The 17,863-nt window shown below is 43.5% G+C and overlaps 1 protein-coding gene across 2 annotated transcripts in view; it reads left to right on the top strand.

The window, feature by feature from the left end:
• The window catches only part of RAB28 (RAB28, member RAS oncogene family), a 100,389-nt gene that overhangs the window by 1,545 nt on the left and 80,981 nt on the right, over nucleotides 1–17,863 (top strand). The gene's annotated exons all lie outside the window — the stretch shown is intronic.

Genomic DNA, 17,863 nt, shown 5'->3' with positions numbered 1-17,863 from the left:
TCTAGTATCATCTTTTGCATACGCAGTACCCCGCCGGATGATCTTTAGCCCCGCAGAGTTCTCATGTGGGCGCATCCCGAATTAGAACTCCCCACAGCACACTGGAGCGAGCGCCCGGAGCCACTCGCTCCACAGTGTGCACTAACAGGGTTTTCTGCGGCCGCTATTCTCGGCATATCATCTAGCTCTCTAGCATTGATTCCTGCTATTCAATGAATAGCGGCCGCAGAAAACTGACATGTCAGTTGTTTGCGGCGCCGCTAGAGATCCCGTATACTATGGGGCAGATTTATCAAATTGTGTAAAGTTTAGACTGGTGCAAACTGCCCACAGCAACCAATCACAGCTCAGCTTTCCTTTCACCAGAGCTGGAAGCTGAGCTGTGATTGGTTGCTGTGGGCGGTTTGCACAAATATCAATTTTACACCCTTTGATAAATCTTCCCCAATGTGTATAAGCTCTGGCCGGGATCCCATAGACAGCTAGGTAACATATATTTCTGTAATAATCACGTCCGTTGTACAACAGCCATGGTTTTCCGAAAATATACGTTGTGTGAACATAGCCTCAACACAAGTTCAGAGAGAGGCTGATTCGGACAGATATCGCCCCTTGTAATAAAGAAAAACTAGAATAGCCAGAAAAAACAGCTAAATGGGGAAAACACCAATAAAATATAACTTTTAATAATAATCTTTAAAATAAATAACACCCCACACACATTCAATACCACAACCGTGGTCCTTATTATAAGTTTTTGCCACGCATCAATATCCTGGTACTCTTTGGACTCAATTCACACTGAAACCATTAACAAGTGGATAGGAAAAAAGAATGGTACAATCTCACCCACTCCATGATCAGTCTCAGAGTTCCTTTTCCTGGAGTCCAATACGATATGATGCAGGGGTACACAAACTTTCCGGGCAGTCAGGATAACTCACCCTAAAACGCCCCTAGTTGTATGTATGTGTTGTCTACCCCTGCTCGCACAGGGTCTGTCGGGGCACTCGCCCTAACAAGGGCGACCCCTGCCCCGAACTACCCCTTTGGGATACAATCCCTATATACACCCTATATCCACATCCCGACGTGGCCCGTTTCTATTGGTTTTACCAAATATCATCAGGGGATATATTGGAAACAACAAAAGGTAAATATATGTATAAATTAAACTATGCAATACAAAGAGAGTACCTCCTAGTTATAGATCACAGTGGCGATCATAAAGTGACTCATGCAGGAAAATCATGCAAAGGTTAAAGTGCTATAGATAGTACCTATGCCAGTGGGCAAAGAGTATTGCACTACTCTTTGCCCACTGGCATAGGTACTATCTATAGCACTTTAACCTTTGCATGATTTTCCTGCATGAGTCACTTTATGATCGCCACTGTGATCTATAACTAGGAGGTACTCTCTTTGTATTGCATAGTTTAATTTATACATATATTTACCTTTTGTTGTTTCCAATATATCCCCTGATGATATTTGGTAAAACCAATAGAAACGGGCCACGTCGGGATGTGAATATAGGGTGTATATAGGGATTGTATCCCAAAGGGGTAGTTAATGGTTTCAGTGTGAATTGAGTCCAAAGAGTACCAGGATATTGATGCGTGGCAAAAACTTATAATAAGGACCACGGTTGTGGTATTGAATGTGTGTGGGGTGTTATTTATTTTAAAGATTATTATTAAAAGTTATATTTTATTGGTGTTTTCCCCATTTAGCTGTTTTTTCTGGCTATTCTAGTTTTTGTATATGATTTACCGTAAGGGGATTAGTTTGGTCATCTGACTAAAATTGGATTATTCCCTTGTAATAAAGACAACAATCGGACAAGGACCTGATCGTCCGCCGATTGTTGTCTCTCGGCAGGTTTGAAAATCGCCAGTTGCTGATCGCGCATCGCGGCCGTTGAAAGTGCAGAGAAAATATTAAAGCTCTACTTTATCTTTCCACACTACCGGTGTCCTTCGAGCTCACCACAGCTACCGCTAAAGCTTCTGAAGCATTCTCTGCAGTGACAGGTCGCTCAGCCAATCACTGGCAGCGACTCTGTCCCATCTTGGCCAGTAATTGGTTGAGCAGGTTGTCACTTCAGAGATGTCTTAGAAGTGCCAGCAACAGCAGCGAGGAACTTGGGGAGAAGCCAGTAGGAAGCCAGGGAGCATGGAGAGATAAAGTATAGCTTTTTTTTTTCTATACACACAGCAAGGCCCCTTGCTACGTGATCTTCGAGCCATGTAATAGGCTCTGTAAGCGAGTACTGATCTAGCAGATTGGCACTCGCTTGCATAGAATATCCGTCAGTGTAATACGGCCCTAAAAAGCAAATGACCTCTTGACTTCTATGTTGCGAACATGATCTGTGGTCTGTGCAGAGCGGGGGGAGGAGGGGAATGGTGACTATCACCTATTGTCAATTGTGTGATTCTGTGTTATCTGCCAATAAGAGAGGTGTCACCTTTCACTGCGCTTGAATGAGTTGTAAACTCTGTGAAGAATGTTTCAGTTCAAGAGAAAGGGGTATTATGCATGGGGGGGCCACATAACTTACTGTAGAGGTTGCATAAAAGTGCTAACAACCTGAAAAAATTGCTTAAGGGGACATTCACATGTACCGATACCGCTGCGGATCTAGTGCTGTGAAGGTGAATGGGTCCCATACACGCAGCGGATCTGCTGCGTGAATGGGACCGGCCCCTTTAACCCCCTGCATCCCGCTGCCAGCCACTTTAACCCCGGCTACTTTAACCCCCCGGCCGCCCCCAGCCCCCGAGCATACATTACCTGCTCGGCTTCGCAGCTGTGTGTGACACTCCCGGCTCCCCTCGTTCCCCAATCACTGATTGGCTGATGTGGAGCGAGGGGAGCGTCGCACATAGCCGTGGCACCGAGCAGGTAATGTATGCTTGGGCCCTGGGTGCGGGTGGCTGGGGGGGGGGTTAAAGGAGCCGGGGCTGTGGGCGGCCGGCGGCAGGATGCAAGGGGTTAAAGGGGCGAGAAATCTGCTGTGGATCCGGTACGTGTAAACCCACACACCGTATACGCAGCAGTTACGCAACAAATACGCAGCAGATTTGATGGTTTAGATTTGATGCTGTGTTCAGTTATTTAGATCTAATTTGTTGCGTATTTGCTGCGTATCGCAGCAGTAAATACACTGCATATACGGTGTGTGGGTTTATACCCTAAGGGTACAAACACACACGGCATATACTCTGCGTATTTACTGCTGCGATACGCAGCAAATACGCAACAGATTTGATGCTGTGTTCAGTTATTTAGATCTAATCTAAACCATCAAATCTGCTGCGTATTTGTTGCGTAACTGCTGCGTATACGGTGTGTGGGTTTGTACCCTAAAGGGGTTATCCAGCGCTATAAATACATGGCCACTTTCCCCCTACTGTTGTCTCCAGATTGGGTGGGGTTTCAAACTCAGTTCCATTCAAGTAAATGGAGCTTAATTGCAAACCGCACCTGACCTGGAGACAACAGTAGGGGAAAAAGTGGCCATGTTTTTGTAGCACTGGATAACCCCTTTAATCCTGGGTTGAATGTGGCACAAAGAAAACATCAATATGGCGCCCTTCAGCTCCAACTTTTATGAAACCCTGTCCTTGGAAGAAGAGATGAGCAGAAAGTTTGGGTTTGCATGAACCTGAAGGCTTGGCATTTGAATCCTGTTGAAGGTGGATGCAGCCCGAAGACTGCCTAGGAAGCATGGATACAGTTTATGGCTATATTCATGTTTTCTAGGGGCTACATCCACCTTTTTCTGGCAGTGCAATTTAAGTACCAAGCCTTCAGGTTCATGCAAACCCAAACTTTTATGGAGTTCAGTCATCTCTCCTTGGAAGCCATAGGATGCTTTTCAGGCAATGTTCAGAAGAATTGTCCGCTGCAAATTAACAAAAACCTGTAAGAATTCTGTGACCCGTAGAACATAGGGGAAGATTTATCAAACCGCTGTAAAGTAGAATTGTCTTAGTTGCCCCTAGCAACCAATCAGATTCCACTTTTAATTCCTTACAGATTCTTTGAAAGGTGGAATCTGATTGGTCGCTAGAGGCAACTGAGCCAGTTCTACTTTACACCAGTTTGATAAATCTCCCCATAGTATTGATCTGAAAATGCTAACAGACTTAGCAGAGTCAAGTTTTTTTTTTTATTCCAATACCCTTTCAAGGGATTTTTCTATGGCTTTGCACAGAAAAACTTCTAAGAAGGTGACTTTGTGTGGGCACTGAAGCCAGGCATGCGGTCTTTGTTAGGATATTAATATTTGATTGGATGCGTCTTCTCTGCACATAATATATTAATATGAAAGCGAGGGTCAATGAGTTTCTGATGACAGCAGTAGTTTCACTTCATCAGTGTTTCACAATGTCAGTACAATGGTGTCTACAGTGGAAAGGCGTTAAGTAGAGAAGAGCAAACCTTGAGCACGCTCAAGTTTGTCCAAATACATTAATTTAGTGCCTCCTTCTCCTGATATGCTGCTTTTTCCCTCCCATTGTTGACAGCTCGTTTTCTAGGAAACCGGCCACTACTCAGCTCTAAAAATAGTGATCTGGCTGTATATATACCTAGCTAACTATGCATACTACATCTATTTATACCACAGCCAGATCACTGGTTGTAGAGCAGAGTGGTGGTTTGTAACCTAGACATTGAGCGGTCAACAATGGAAGGGAAAGAGCAGCATATCGGGAGAAGACAAGTTTGCTAAATGAATGTATTTGGAAAAATATTTAACCTTACTAACCCTATGAGATTAAAGGGGAACTCCAGGTAGAGGTTAAAAAAAAACCTGCTGCAAAAGCATATAGCATTGCTTACCTGTCTAACCCAGTTTTGAAACTACCAAAAATCCATTTGTTTTGGGCGTCTTTGTTCTGTATTTTGTGGCTGGTTAAGCAGTTGTACACAGTACTACAGGTTCCAGAATGCATTGCTTTCCCTCAGCTGTTCATCACAGTCCTCCAGCCTCCATTCCCCGCCCAAATGTGTTGCAGAACATCTAGGCTGTGTTCACACATTGCAGTTTCGTTTTTTTACTGAATTAATTGCAGCACTTTATAATTTCATTGTTGTCCCACCCACACAGCACGCTGTATTTTCTACCTGTAACACCACACAGCACACTGTATTCTCTACCTGTAACACCACACAGCGCACTGTATTCTCTACCTGTAACACCACACAGCGCACTGTATTCTCTACCTGTAACACCACACAGCGCACTGTATTCTCTACCTATAACACCACACACAGCACACTGTATTCTCTACCTATAACACCACACACAGCACACTGTATTCTCTACCTGTAACACCACACAGCACGCTGTATTCTCTACCTGTAACACCACACAGCACGCTGTATTCTCTACCTGTAACATTTAACTGTGTTACTGCGTCATTTTTGTGAATATGCAGCAGTACTGCAACGAAACACCAGCATGTGTGAACATAGTCCTAATGTCACCGCCGACTTTAGCACAATCAGGAAAGTTGCTTCTATCACTCCTAAGGTGGGAGAGCAGTGGGAGCAGGAGACAATGTGAATTGGCACAGAGGCCATTTTTCTTTACTTCATGGATTTCAATCAGATTTGGTAATACATTATATAGACGCATCTATGTAATTTTTAATATACTTTTAATAGAAAATAATTTTCTATCTCCGGAGTTCCCCTTTCACTATATTAATTAAAATGGGAATATCCCTTTAAATAAGTAGTAGCAGAATTAAGTAATAAAATTAAGTAATAAAAAGTAAATAAACAAAAGTAATAAATGATTACCAGTTTTTTAGATTCATGTTAGCTGAACGCACTTATTTTGTTGTCCTGAATGTGCTGGCAGAGAGATCTGGAGGAATAACTGTTTAAAACATATGGCAATTTATGACTGAGCCCTCTATCTGGTGGTAAAAAAAAAAAAGTGTCAGTCCAAGCACAGATACGTCAAAGGACAACTTTCAGTTTGTGCTGACATATCTGTGTCCGAAGGGTGCATTTACACAGAGATTTATCTGGTAGATTTTTGAAAACAAAACCAGGAACAAACTTTAACCCTTTCACTACCTGGGGTCATTGATGCCTCAATGCCCAGGTTGTTTTAGGATATCAGCTTATGGATCATAATGTCTTCCCCCTCTCCTCTGTCCCCTTGTGACAGCAGCAGGGGAGAGAGGGGAGGGGGCAGATCACACGGCCTGAGCCCTGCTTTCCCTCCCTCCGTTCCCTCGCCGACCTCCATAGTCAGGAAACCGGAAGCCTGAGGCTTCTGGTTTCCATGGCTACCATCGGGGCTCTGCGATCACTTCGCAGAGCCCCGATGGACACCGGCAGAGAATTCTCCCTCTGTAGAGGGAGAATTCTCTGTCAGGAGCCCTATAGATGATGCGGTCGTGCTCACCGCAGTATCTATTGGTTTAACTCTCAGCACCAGAGCGCAACTCTGGTGTTGAGAGTTGGGGCGGGTCCCGCTGGGGAGTACACAGGCGCAGCTCCTGCACCTGTGTCATCTTGCATCGTTAATTAACATCGCTGCAGCATCAGGCATAGGCTGTAGCGACGTTAATTAACACTGCATCGGCGGGAGGAGGTTAAACAGAGAACAGGTCATAAAGGAAAGACTGAGATTTCTCCTTTTCTCAAATTCATTCCTGGCTTTGGCTTCTCAGATAAATCTCTTGTGTAAAGGCACCCTAAGAGAAATAATGTTTAACCATCCTTACCATCGGCCATGTTCAATATTGCACTACAGCTGCCTTCACCAAAATGGACAAAAGTTGCAATACCTGAAACAACCAAGGGGCAGGTGTGGTGCTTTTTTAAAATCATTGATGTTATTATGGTGATGCTGTAATATATTGTATGTTTAGAGTATACTGTACTTTGTTAAAGGGGTTGAAAAAAAAATGACACTGCCACCCTTTTTCCATCTGTTGACCAATTGTGTATAGAGGCCACTATGGTGTCCCTAAGAATATTATGTAACCACTCGCTGTGTGATGCCCAGTAGTGAAGCGGAGACCTCCCTGGCTGCTGGTCACACACAACCCAAATATGTGACATCTTAACCGTGCAGATTAGAAATAGAAAGTAAATTGTAACTTAGCTTTTTTAGCTGTGGAACTCGTATTTGGTGATGAATGCCTTTATTGTTGGGGCTTAGAGGTTACGTTTTTTGGAACCCTGTAAGTGAAACGTAGAGGTGAGAATCATAGTGAACTCGGTACAGCAATCTGCATAGATACAGTACAACGTCTTGCCATGGAAAAGAAACGGAAAACATTTGGCTCCGAGCCTTTGATTTTACACCCAGCAAACTGTACATTTTCCTTTTGGCAAACCCATTCTCAGATCTAGTGACTTCACAAGACTTGATGACAATTTCCCCATTTTCCATGATAATCTCCTTGAAGAATTTGGCAGTCTTCCCTGTGAGACGAGTAAAAAAGAAGAAAAGCGCATTTGTACAGAAGTTGAAGAGAGTTATTTCACACCAATTTATTGCTTTGTTAAATTAAAATAATTTTCTTACTCGCAGCGTGCGGCTTTCTATTAGCAGAGGCCATAACAAACTGTGGAAAGTAAGTGCAAAGTTCCAGTGGTTGTCCAAACGTATGGAAAGAAAGCTTAATCACCTTATAATGAAATGGTCTGCAGCTTTCTACTGCACCAAGGGAAGATACTTCACCTATGGCAAGACTGCTTGACTAATCTCCCCCTAAGTGTTTCAGGTCCTTGACTTTTTAAAAAATATACTTTCTGTAGATTAATTGAAAAACATTGTATACAGGGGTATTCTAAAATTAAAAGGGTCCTCTGGAGCAAAAAAATGTTCAAATCAACTTATCTCAGAAAGTTTAACAATTTTGTAAATTACTTCTACTAAAAAAATTCTCAAGTCTTCCAGTACTTATCAGCTGCTGGTTGCTCTGCAGGAAGTGTTGTTTTCTTTCCAGTCTGACACAGTTACCTCTGCTGGCACCTCTGTCCATAACAGGAACTGTCTAGAGCAGTAGCATATTCCCATAGAAAACCTTGCCTGGTTTGGTCAGTATTTTCCTATGACATGAAGGAACACAACGGGAGCAACAGTGTGACAACCATGAATCGGTCTGGCTGGCTGACACAGTGATAGATACAGCCTGCCTAGAGCAGGCTAAAGAAATAGTGCAGAGATAATTGATATAAAGTTAATTCTCACTAAAGTCCCCTCGGAAAGTGTTTAAAATGTAGGGCTGGGCGATTTAATTGAAAAAACTAAACCAAATATGGCCCCGGTTACCCAACCTGATCTCCTGCAGGTTGTTTTATTTCATCTTGCTGTCATCGTTCTGGACTCTCGTGTGGCTTGTGTGTCTGGCTCTTCTTCAGCAGACATGTCGGCGCAGAGCAGCAGTAGATGCCAGCAGGTATGGATATAAAGGGGCGGGTAGTTGCTTGCCGAGCTCTGGCGATGAGCCGCCATGTACTAGGCCCTGGCACTGGAATATCATAGCCTGACACATGACAGATTGGCGATATGTAACATTTGAAACTATTGACAGTTGAGAGGAAAGGGAGGATACAGGCCACTGAAAGGGGAGACCATGTTGTCCCCGTGGTGCCCGGCAAACAGTTTGACCGTGGGGCAGGTGAGTAGAGAGATGCAGCCCACCTCGGAGAGCAGCAGTGGTGGTACCAGAGGAAGTAATGCCGCCTGAGTTGCACCTAGAGTGCATCTGGGAGCAGCAGGCGCAGCTAAAGCACAAGCTATGGAAGTGCCATCCCTGCTAAGGAGTGGCTTGACCCTGCGGAGTGGGAGCTCTATGTATGGACTGCCACCCTTCCTGTCCAACACAGAAGATGCCACGGCGGCTGTTGCTGCTAATGACTCTTTGAGAGAGACACATGCTGCCACCATGGCACACACAGCTCCCTGCAGTGTTACTTGGCTCCTGCCAGGATAGTGCAGCATGTCAGTGCACCAAGGATTATACCATCAGCCATATGCCCCTGTATTAAGGTCAGGTACTGCGATTAAAACTATATGCCAGGGTGCCCAGTGTATTTACTGCATTCTGCCAACTGTATCCTACTAGACCCTACAAGCCATATGCCAGGATGACAAGTGTATGCTGCCTACTATTTCATGTACAGTGAGGGCACATGCCATATGCCAGGGCAGCCACTAAACTTACTGCATTCTACAATACATACTACTATACCTATGTAATTTACTATACACTGCAAGCCACATACCAGGGCATTTAACTTGTTTACTACACGGTATGTACCATTGCACACTGAGAGCAAGAAGAGTGCAACCCATTGATTGATACTACATGTTGTAGCCATATGGTACTGTCTCAAGTTATCTACTGTACAGCCCTATGCTAGGCCACCCAGTTCATTTACAGTATGGTACTATACTCTAGATATTCACTGTACACAGAAGCCATTTTACTTCATCCTACAGACATGGGATCATAGATACATAGGGCTAGTTTGTGGTGGATAAAATCTGGGGAGATATATATTAGACTCATCCAGTCTAGAAGAAGCATCCCAGCTTTAGTGCAATTAACCAATAAAAAAAATAACTGGAAAAAAAAAATCAGCAGTTTGGCACGCTCAGATGGGTGTGCATTGTAAAAAGGGATGTGACATAATAATCTTTCAATAATCGTAATTTAGCTTTCTTCAATTAATCATGATGTTGATTCAGGCCATAATCAAATTAAAATAAAAAAAAAAAGTATACTATAAAAAAAATCTCATAAAAGTTCGTTACCCTGTTTTTTTTTTTTTCATTTTTAAAATAAATAAAAAAATATGAATATATTTGGTCTTGTCATCCGCGAAATTGCCCGAACTATGAAATTATCACATTTCTGATCAAAATTGTTGAAATTGCTGATTTGGTTACATCACATGGAGTAACACTTACAGATCATGGTACTAAATTATGGCCATACTCAGCCCCATAGATTAAAGAAAATTCTGAATAGCGGAATTTTAAGTGACTTTTTTTTTTTTTCTTTTTAAGTGTAATTTTTTTGAAAGTAGTGCAATAAGGTTCAGGTACTGACCTGTAGAATATAAGTAAAATGTCAGTTTTGCTACTATAAACTATGTAAAACTAAAAACCCCCAAATAAGAAAAAAATTATAGATCTGGATCCGTCATGTGTAGAGACACCCTTAATGTTATTTTTCTGTTACAGAACCCTAAAGATCTCAGGAAGTAGTGTTGAGCTGATCTGTAAAAATTTAAATGGTTTTGCAATGTTTCGCCATTTAGCTCCCTGTGGCTGCACAAGTTAGGTGCCCTCCTTGGGAATTCTGGAAAACATGAATACAGCCGATGGATTTTATGGCAGCCCTAGGGCGGCATCCAACTTCTGCAGCTGTAGGGATTCAAACGCTGAGCATGTAGGTTCCAAAAATATTGCAGAACCCGAACATCTTGAAAGATCCGCTCAACACTATCAGTAAAGGCATGTTTTATAAGTATAAGGTGCAATCCAGCAGATTATTAAAGCTGGCAGCAAGCAGGAGAAAATTGATTACAAGGACCTACTTACCTTACCAGGTGCCTGCGGTGAGCGGCAGCATCGGCGACGGGGCCCCCATCAAGCTACAGAATCTCCAGAGCTGACACGTCACAACCCGACCAGTCCATGAGCTGGGACACGCCTTTTCCCCCCAAGTCAGGGGGGAAATTGCCTCTGACGGGGGTCTTGCGGCAAGTCCCACTACTTACTGAGGGCACGGGAAGAGGTTCTACTTGTAATCAATTCCCCCCGCCGCCTGCTGCAGGCTTTTATAATTCGCTAGACTTCTCCTTTAAGGATTCCATATTGGAGATTCATACCAAATTACGAGTTTTCCATAGAGTTTTGTTTCAAGTTACAATGTTTTTAAGGGTCGTCCAAGAATTAATTTAATATTGAAGCTTGTGGGACCCTTGTATTTTCCGTCAAAATTTAGTGCTTTGCATCTTACAACTTAGTCATGCTTGGTTTCATTGACAGAGAAGGGAGAGGTTTACCCTTCACTCCCAGTTAATCATGGTCAAAGACTCTTGTGGTTTTATGATCCTCAGATGGATGATAACTGGCGTTGAATCTTGAACATTTGATATTATATGAACAAACGTGACCATTTGTGATCCTGATTTGTGGTTTAATTAAAACCGCAGACAAGGTAGACTTCTGCTCAGAGACTCATAACTCTGCCTGCTTAATCCTGTTCTTGGGGAATACATTGCATGTGAGAATATACCCATATTATTACAAATATTAAAACAAGTCTGATATTATTAGAGGAATAACCAACAAGCATGTGCTATAAAGCATGATATAAAGTATCAGAGTATTAAATTGTTACTTTCATTAAAAATGTTTTTGCAGAATCAAAAGTGATTTTAAGAAACTCTGTAATAGGTTTTATTAGGCAAAAATGCCCCTTTCTGTACTCCAAAAGCTGTTCTGTACTCTGCACACTTCTTGTCTGTTCATTATCAGGCAAAGTCGTCTACATTACAGAGGAGCAGAGTGAAGATGGGTTTGTTGTGTCCATTATATCCTAAGGAGGGGGGAGGGCACAAGCGGGATGAGTGAGCAGGAAGAGTAGACAAAGAGCCCTGCAGTTTGAAGACTGTCTGGGCACCTAAAATGCTGGTTTCACTCGTCAGACTATGTGCCCAGTGTTGGTCTGGGAACTTGGTGAGATAAGATAGCAGGATGTTGTGTTGTGCAGGGCTGTCTGTTCTCCTCTCCATGCTCACTCATCCCCCTTAGACCATAAAGCTGCTTCTGAAGTGGTGATGGTGGGGGAACTGCAAAACAGCTTTTTGCATACAGTAGGAAACTCTTTTGCTTAATAAAACCTATCACAGAGTTTCTTAACCCCCTCAGCTCCGGGCTAATTTTCGTTTTTGTGTTTTCTTTTTTTCCTCCTTGTGTTTAAAAGGCCATAGCGCTTGCCTTTTTTCACCTACAGACCCATATGAGCCCTTATTTTTTGCGCCACTAATTTATACTTTACAATGGCAGACGTAATTTTTCCATAAAGTATGCTATGAAACCAGAAAAAAAATTATTTGTAAAATTGGGGAAAAAAAGGAATTTATTTTCATTTTGGGGGGTTTCGTGTTTACACCATTTGTTTTATAGTAAAACTGACATTATATGTTCCTCAAGTCAGTACGAATAAAACGGAATGTCATTTATATAACTTATTTTATCTGACTGCTTCTAAAAAATTTAAACCTTTTAAAAAAAAACTAAATGTGTTAAAAATTGCTCTATGACCAGCCTTATAATGCTTTTATGCCCCCCCCCCCCCCCCACTAGACACCAGGGAAAGTGGTATATAATACATTTAAATGCAGCTGTGCACAAGCCAAAAAGACAGAAATGGCTGCACATCGCACCCATGGCTGACACGAAAGCTTATTCAGCTACATTTAAAACCAACATCAGAAGTTAGCATATAATTTGGCCAAACCATATTGCCTCATGTACCACGTGCAGGTCTTCTGATACACACGAGTCCCTAACCAAAAAACATCACTGTGCCGGTCAGCGACCACAATCCCTGCAAAACGAGCGCAAGCAGAGAAGGGGGGCCACGGAATGGCCCTGCTACCCCATTGTCACAGGACCAGACCCCACAGGCGCCACCGTCGGAAAAAGTGGACGCCAAGCAACACAAGTGTGAACAAGCTCTTACCTCTCTCTCCATTCCCCTGCAGGTAGAATGGGAGAATACTAGGAGATTCTCCCATTCTACCTGCAGGGGAATGGAGAGAGAGGTAAGAGCTTGTTCACACTTGTGTTGCTTGGCGTCCACTTTTTCCGACGGTGGGGTCTGGGGGGGCCCTTTAGGGTCTGGTCCTGTGACAATGGGGTAGCAGGGCCATTCCGTGGCCCCCCTTCTCTGCTTGCGCTCGTTTTGCGGGGATTGTGGTCGCTGACCGGCACAGTGATGTTTTTTGGTTAGGGACTCGTGTGTATCAGAAGACCTGCACGTGGTACATGAGGCAATATGGTTTGGCCAAATTATATACTAACTTCTGACATTGGTTTTAAATGTAGCTGAATAAGCTTTCGTGTCAGCCATGGGTGTGATGTGCAGCCATTTCTGTCTTTTTGGCTTGTGCATATTTAAATGCAGCTGTCATCTTTTTTATTTTTTTTATTTTTTTACGTTAGCGGATCAGTGCCGGCGAAGGGATCCTGATTTTCCTTATTTCAAAATGCTTCCTGGATTTCACGCTCTGTGCCGTTCTTTTCTTGTGCACCGTCCTGGCTCAATGCATTGTAGACAGACCCGGCACCCCCCAGTGTGACGCACCTCCATTAAAATCAATGGAACGGCAAAAGAACGGTGCCAATCGGGTAATATAAATAAAAAAAAGTGAGGGACCTGATGGTACATTTGCTTTAAAACAAAACTGACTTTCCCATTATAATGTTCATTTAACTGGCTCATTTTCCTAGCACTGTAGGCAATGGTTTCAAGGTCTACCTGTAAGCTGTGCGTAATCGGATTCTAGCATGGTATTAGCTTCATCCTTATTACTTGCCTAGTAGATCTGTAACTTGTTCTTGTGGTCTTTGCAATGGACACTTCTTATAAGTAGATTGTATACTGTGTTTATTTGGTTTCTTCTTATTTCTGTGGCCTGACAGCCTAGATGTTGCTGTACAGAAGGAGGAATACAGGTTCTAGCTCACTATGTAGTAAAGTAATGTGTTCAATAATATGGAAAATATGAATGACTTTGTTGTATCATTGTTATAAATAATTTATCATTAATAAATATATTTCTTTTAACCTTGGTTAAAAGTTATGGGTTATATAGTTATTTTGCATATAAATTACTTTTATATTGTTACAGATGACTATGCAAGGGGGATCCATGCAAACTGCATCAATTCTTTCTCATGGATAAATACATTTTGGATTACTGGGAGTATTGTAGCCATCATATGTAATACTTTATCTGGGTGCTGACTCTTAAAGTCATGTGGCAGTGGTCCGCGATATAGGATTGCAATGAAATGTACACTGCAGTCTGGTGACAACCATAACATTATTGTTCCTTCCCATTCCGACTGACTAAGGATTTGATGGTTACCTGAGACTAAGTTTGGCCTTACAGGTTACATTGACAGCTGCATCAGCTGACTAATGTGTATGGGGATGCCCCTGACTTCCTGACTTTGGCAGGGGAGAGGACGATTGGGAGGTTGAGGACCAGAAAGATTATTGTGCAAAAAAAAAATGGTTATATTGTTTAAATTTAAGAGATAATCTTTCCGTGTGTATGCAGACAATGATAAAACGATTAACATAAATTTGTTTCCGTGTTGATTGCATTTTGATCTGACCATAAAATTGTTCGATAACCGATCATTAGCTGTTTCGGAGTATGTACACATCATTGGTTGGTTCGCTGGGATCAGGAGTATAGGAGTATACGAATTATTGCAATTACGATCATAATTTACAGATTATCGTTCTGTTGTAAGGCCCAATTACACTGAGCGACAATTCGCCAAATCAGGCCTATTCTGCAGATTATCGCTCTGTGTAATAAAGAAAACAATTAGCTGTAGAGCCGATCCTCGGCTGATCGTTGTCTTTAAACGTGTTGAAAAGTCAGTATGGGCCCTGTAATACGGCCATTACTTCATTGTTCAAATTCAGAACGCGTGAATGGGCAAAATATGAGAGGGTCAGGAGAGGTGGATGTTCACTGAATGAGTAAGGTCTATGATCACTTCCAGCAAAATACACTTTTTTTTTTTTTTGTATTACTAATAAATTGCTTTAGTAAAGTTATATTACTGTGTAATGTACCGTTGCTTTTTTGCTGCCATTCTTAGTGTCGGTAACTACAGGGCTGTTTGGGCCCTTCAGTTCCCGGACCTCTGCTCTGTTCTAGCACTGCCTCACAGCTGTATACATAGCAGGGTCCCGTTCCTTCCGTGCATTGTATATTCTTATATACAGTACCTGGGGGGAGGGTGCTTGACAACATTGCTGTGTCCAGCAGCCGATAATGTACTGTCAGTACAGTAGCAAGAAAATGTAAACTGTTTTAGCAGCTCCCAGCATCATCGATGATGATATCAGAAGTTCTGAAGTCCATTCTGTAGCACATCGTCAGTTTATACTGACTGTGCATGGTCAGTGCAACGTGTGAATGCTCCCCCCAGGCTGGGTCCACACTACTAGATGTGTGTTCATCCATTTTGATCGTTTTTTTCCATAGAATTACATTATAAAAAAAACGGATCAAAACAGATCGTTTTTTTTAAAAGTACACAAAAACGTAGTCAACCTCATTTTTGTGACCGTTAAAAAAAAAAAAATCCGTTTTGATCCTTTTTGCAGAAAAAAACGGATGAAAAAATTGGATTGCAAAAACGTAGTGTGAACCCAGCCTTATGCTGCGTTTACACGGAATGATTATCGTTTGAATTTGCGCGATAACGATCGCATTTGAGCAATATTCGTTCAGTGTATACATAGCGAACGATCAAGCGACGAGCGAGAAATCGTTCATTTTGATCTTTGAACATGTTCTCAAATCGTCGTTGGTCGTTCGCTCAAAAGTCGCAGATCGTTCCATGTAAACAATCTTTCACCAATTTAACCTATGTGTTAAAGCGGCACTATCAGCAGGTTCTGCCGAGAGAACCTGCTGATATGCCGCAAAAACCCTTTTACCTGAGAAGGTGATAGCAGTTAAAACTGCCCCGCAATCTTCCTAAAATCGCTTATTGCCCCTATGCAAATTAGGGGCTGAAGGGCCTTTGGGGTGTCGCCTGGGTCCGGGAGCACAACTCCGTCCCGGCCAGGCCGTCCCTTCCAGTCCATTTCAGCCTGCATAGCCTCCTCCTGTCCCGTCCCCTCCAGTCTAGCTCACTCGGGCAGCATCCCCCCGCCCCCTCCAATGCCGTATGACAGCCGTTCAGGACCCCAGCACAGAAGGTTGCTTACTGATATAGTTTGCATATCAGGAGTTTGATTGGCGCTGGGAGCCTGGGTTGAACTGGATGGTAAAGCTCAGCCCAGGCTCCCAGCGCCGATCGCGTTCTTGCTATATGCAAACTATAGCAGTGGGCAGCATGCTGTCCTGGGCTCCTGAACGGCATTCAAGGCCTAGAAGAGTGTTCCCTGCACTGTCAGGTAAAGGGCTCTTGTGGCATATCAGCAGGTTCTCTCAACCAACAGAACCTGCTGATAGTGCCGCTTTAAGCGATCGCAAAAAGATCGCAATACGTTTCCATACGATATATCGTTCCGTCTAAACGCTGATCGTTGTAAAAAAATTATTTTAAAATCATTAATCGTACGATCGGGCGAATATCGCTCCGTGTAAACGCAGCATTGGGCTATGTTCACACAACGTGAACACCCGGCCGTTCCGTGAACACCCGCCATCAGTAGTGCCCACATGAGAGCTTCCCATAGCCCACAGTAAAGCAAGCGGCCGGAGCCGCTTGCTTCACTGTGTGAACTGACAGGTCTTTCTGCGGCCGGAATTCACAGAATTTTTTTTCCTATAGATTACTTAGGAATGATTATTGATCACATGTACCTGTAGTTGGTGCAGCTAAGGAAACAGTGAAAACAAAAGCAGCATGTGGTGAAGCCTTCCAAACATTTGACATTCTCTACATTTGGTTTTAATTGTCTTCATTGTGTGGATAGGCCATACGAGTGCTGCATGCTGGAAATCATTGCTCCCATCACAGCGTCCTCTCTGTTGGTATGTGCTGATCTAATGCTATGGAACAATGACTCAGATATTGCACATCCAGTAGAAAGGTTACCGTAATACATTGTATTACAAGCAATTGTTTTTTTTTTAACCAGGGAACTTGCTTGACTGCACAGGCACTGGGTGGCCAAACAGAGATCCTGTGTAGGGTTGCACGATGCACCGAAATATCGATACTACTATCGATATTCCGGGGCAAAAAACGATTCGGTACCAGGATTTCCTGGTATCGATACTTTATGTTAATTTGCATAATAGCGCAGTATAACATAAAGTATAAAGCAGAGAACACGGCCAGCGGCTATCTGAGCGCCGGCCGTGTTCTCTGTGTGCCGCCCCTGCTACCACCTGTCATGTCTTCGGTCCCGCGCAGCTTCTGCCCCAGGTGGCACCAAATTCAAATTGCCGGCACACAGCGATGGCTTGTGCCGGCTATGTAACTGTATACATGCCGCTGTCACAACTGACAGCGGCATTCTCCCATCCTGAGCGCGCTGTATATGCAGCAGGGGTCGGCTACTATGCGTAACAGACCCCGGCTGCTAATGACTGCATGTAACCCTTTCAATGCCGCGATGTAATGTGATCGTGGCATTGAAATGGATGATTGACAGGTGGCTGTGAAGTGTCTGATCGGCACCCCCGCAATGTGAGTGCGGGGGCTGATGGGTCACCTCACAGCCCGAGGTCCGCACTCACCTTCCCGGTGTCTCTGCTGATAGCAGAGCACTGATACTGATCTACGCAATGCTACAGCAATAATATATAGCATTGCATAGCTCAGGTCATCCAAAGGGCAGAGCAGGGTCAGCGGCAGGAGAGAGAGAGCAGCGCGATCCGGGTGAGGAGGACGGAGGGGGAGGCTGGAGGAGAGGCGGCCATCTGGCAGCACAGGACTGTGAGGAGGAGCGGCAGGCCGGGCCGTCAGGAGACTCCCGGGTGAGGAGGGGGTCGGTCGTGCTCTGACTGGGAAGGGAGGGGGGGGGGGGCTGTAACCTGATTACCCTGCTGCACAAATAAACCAGTGTGTGTTGCATGACTATAATCCACA

The sequence above is a fragment of the Dendropsophus ebraccatus genome, chromosome 7, assembly GCF_027789765.1.
Source record: "Dendropsophus ebraccatus isolate aDenEbr1 chromosome 7, aDenEbr1.pat, whole genome shotgun sequence".
Classification (NCBI taxonomy): domain Eukaryota; kingdom Metazoa; phylum Chordata; class Amphibia; order Anura; family Hylidae; genus Dendropsophus; species Dendropsophus ebraccatus.
This window is presented reverse-complemented; position numbering and strand designations above follow the sequence as displayed.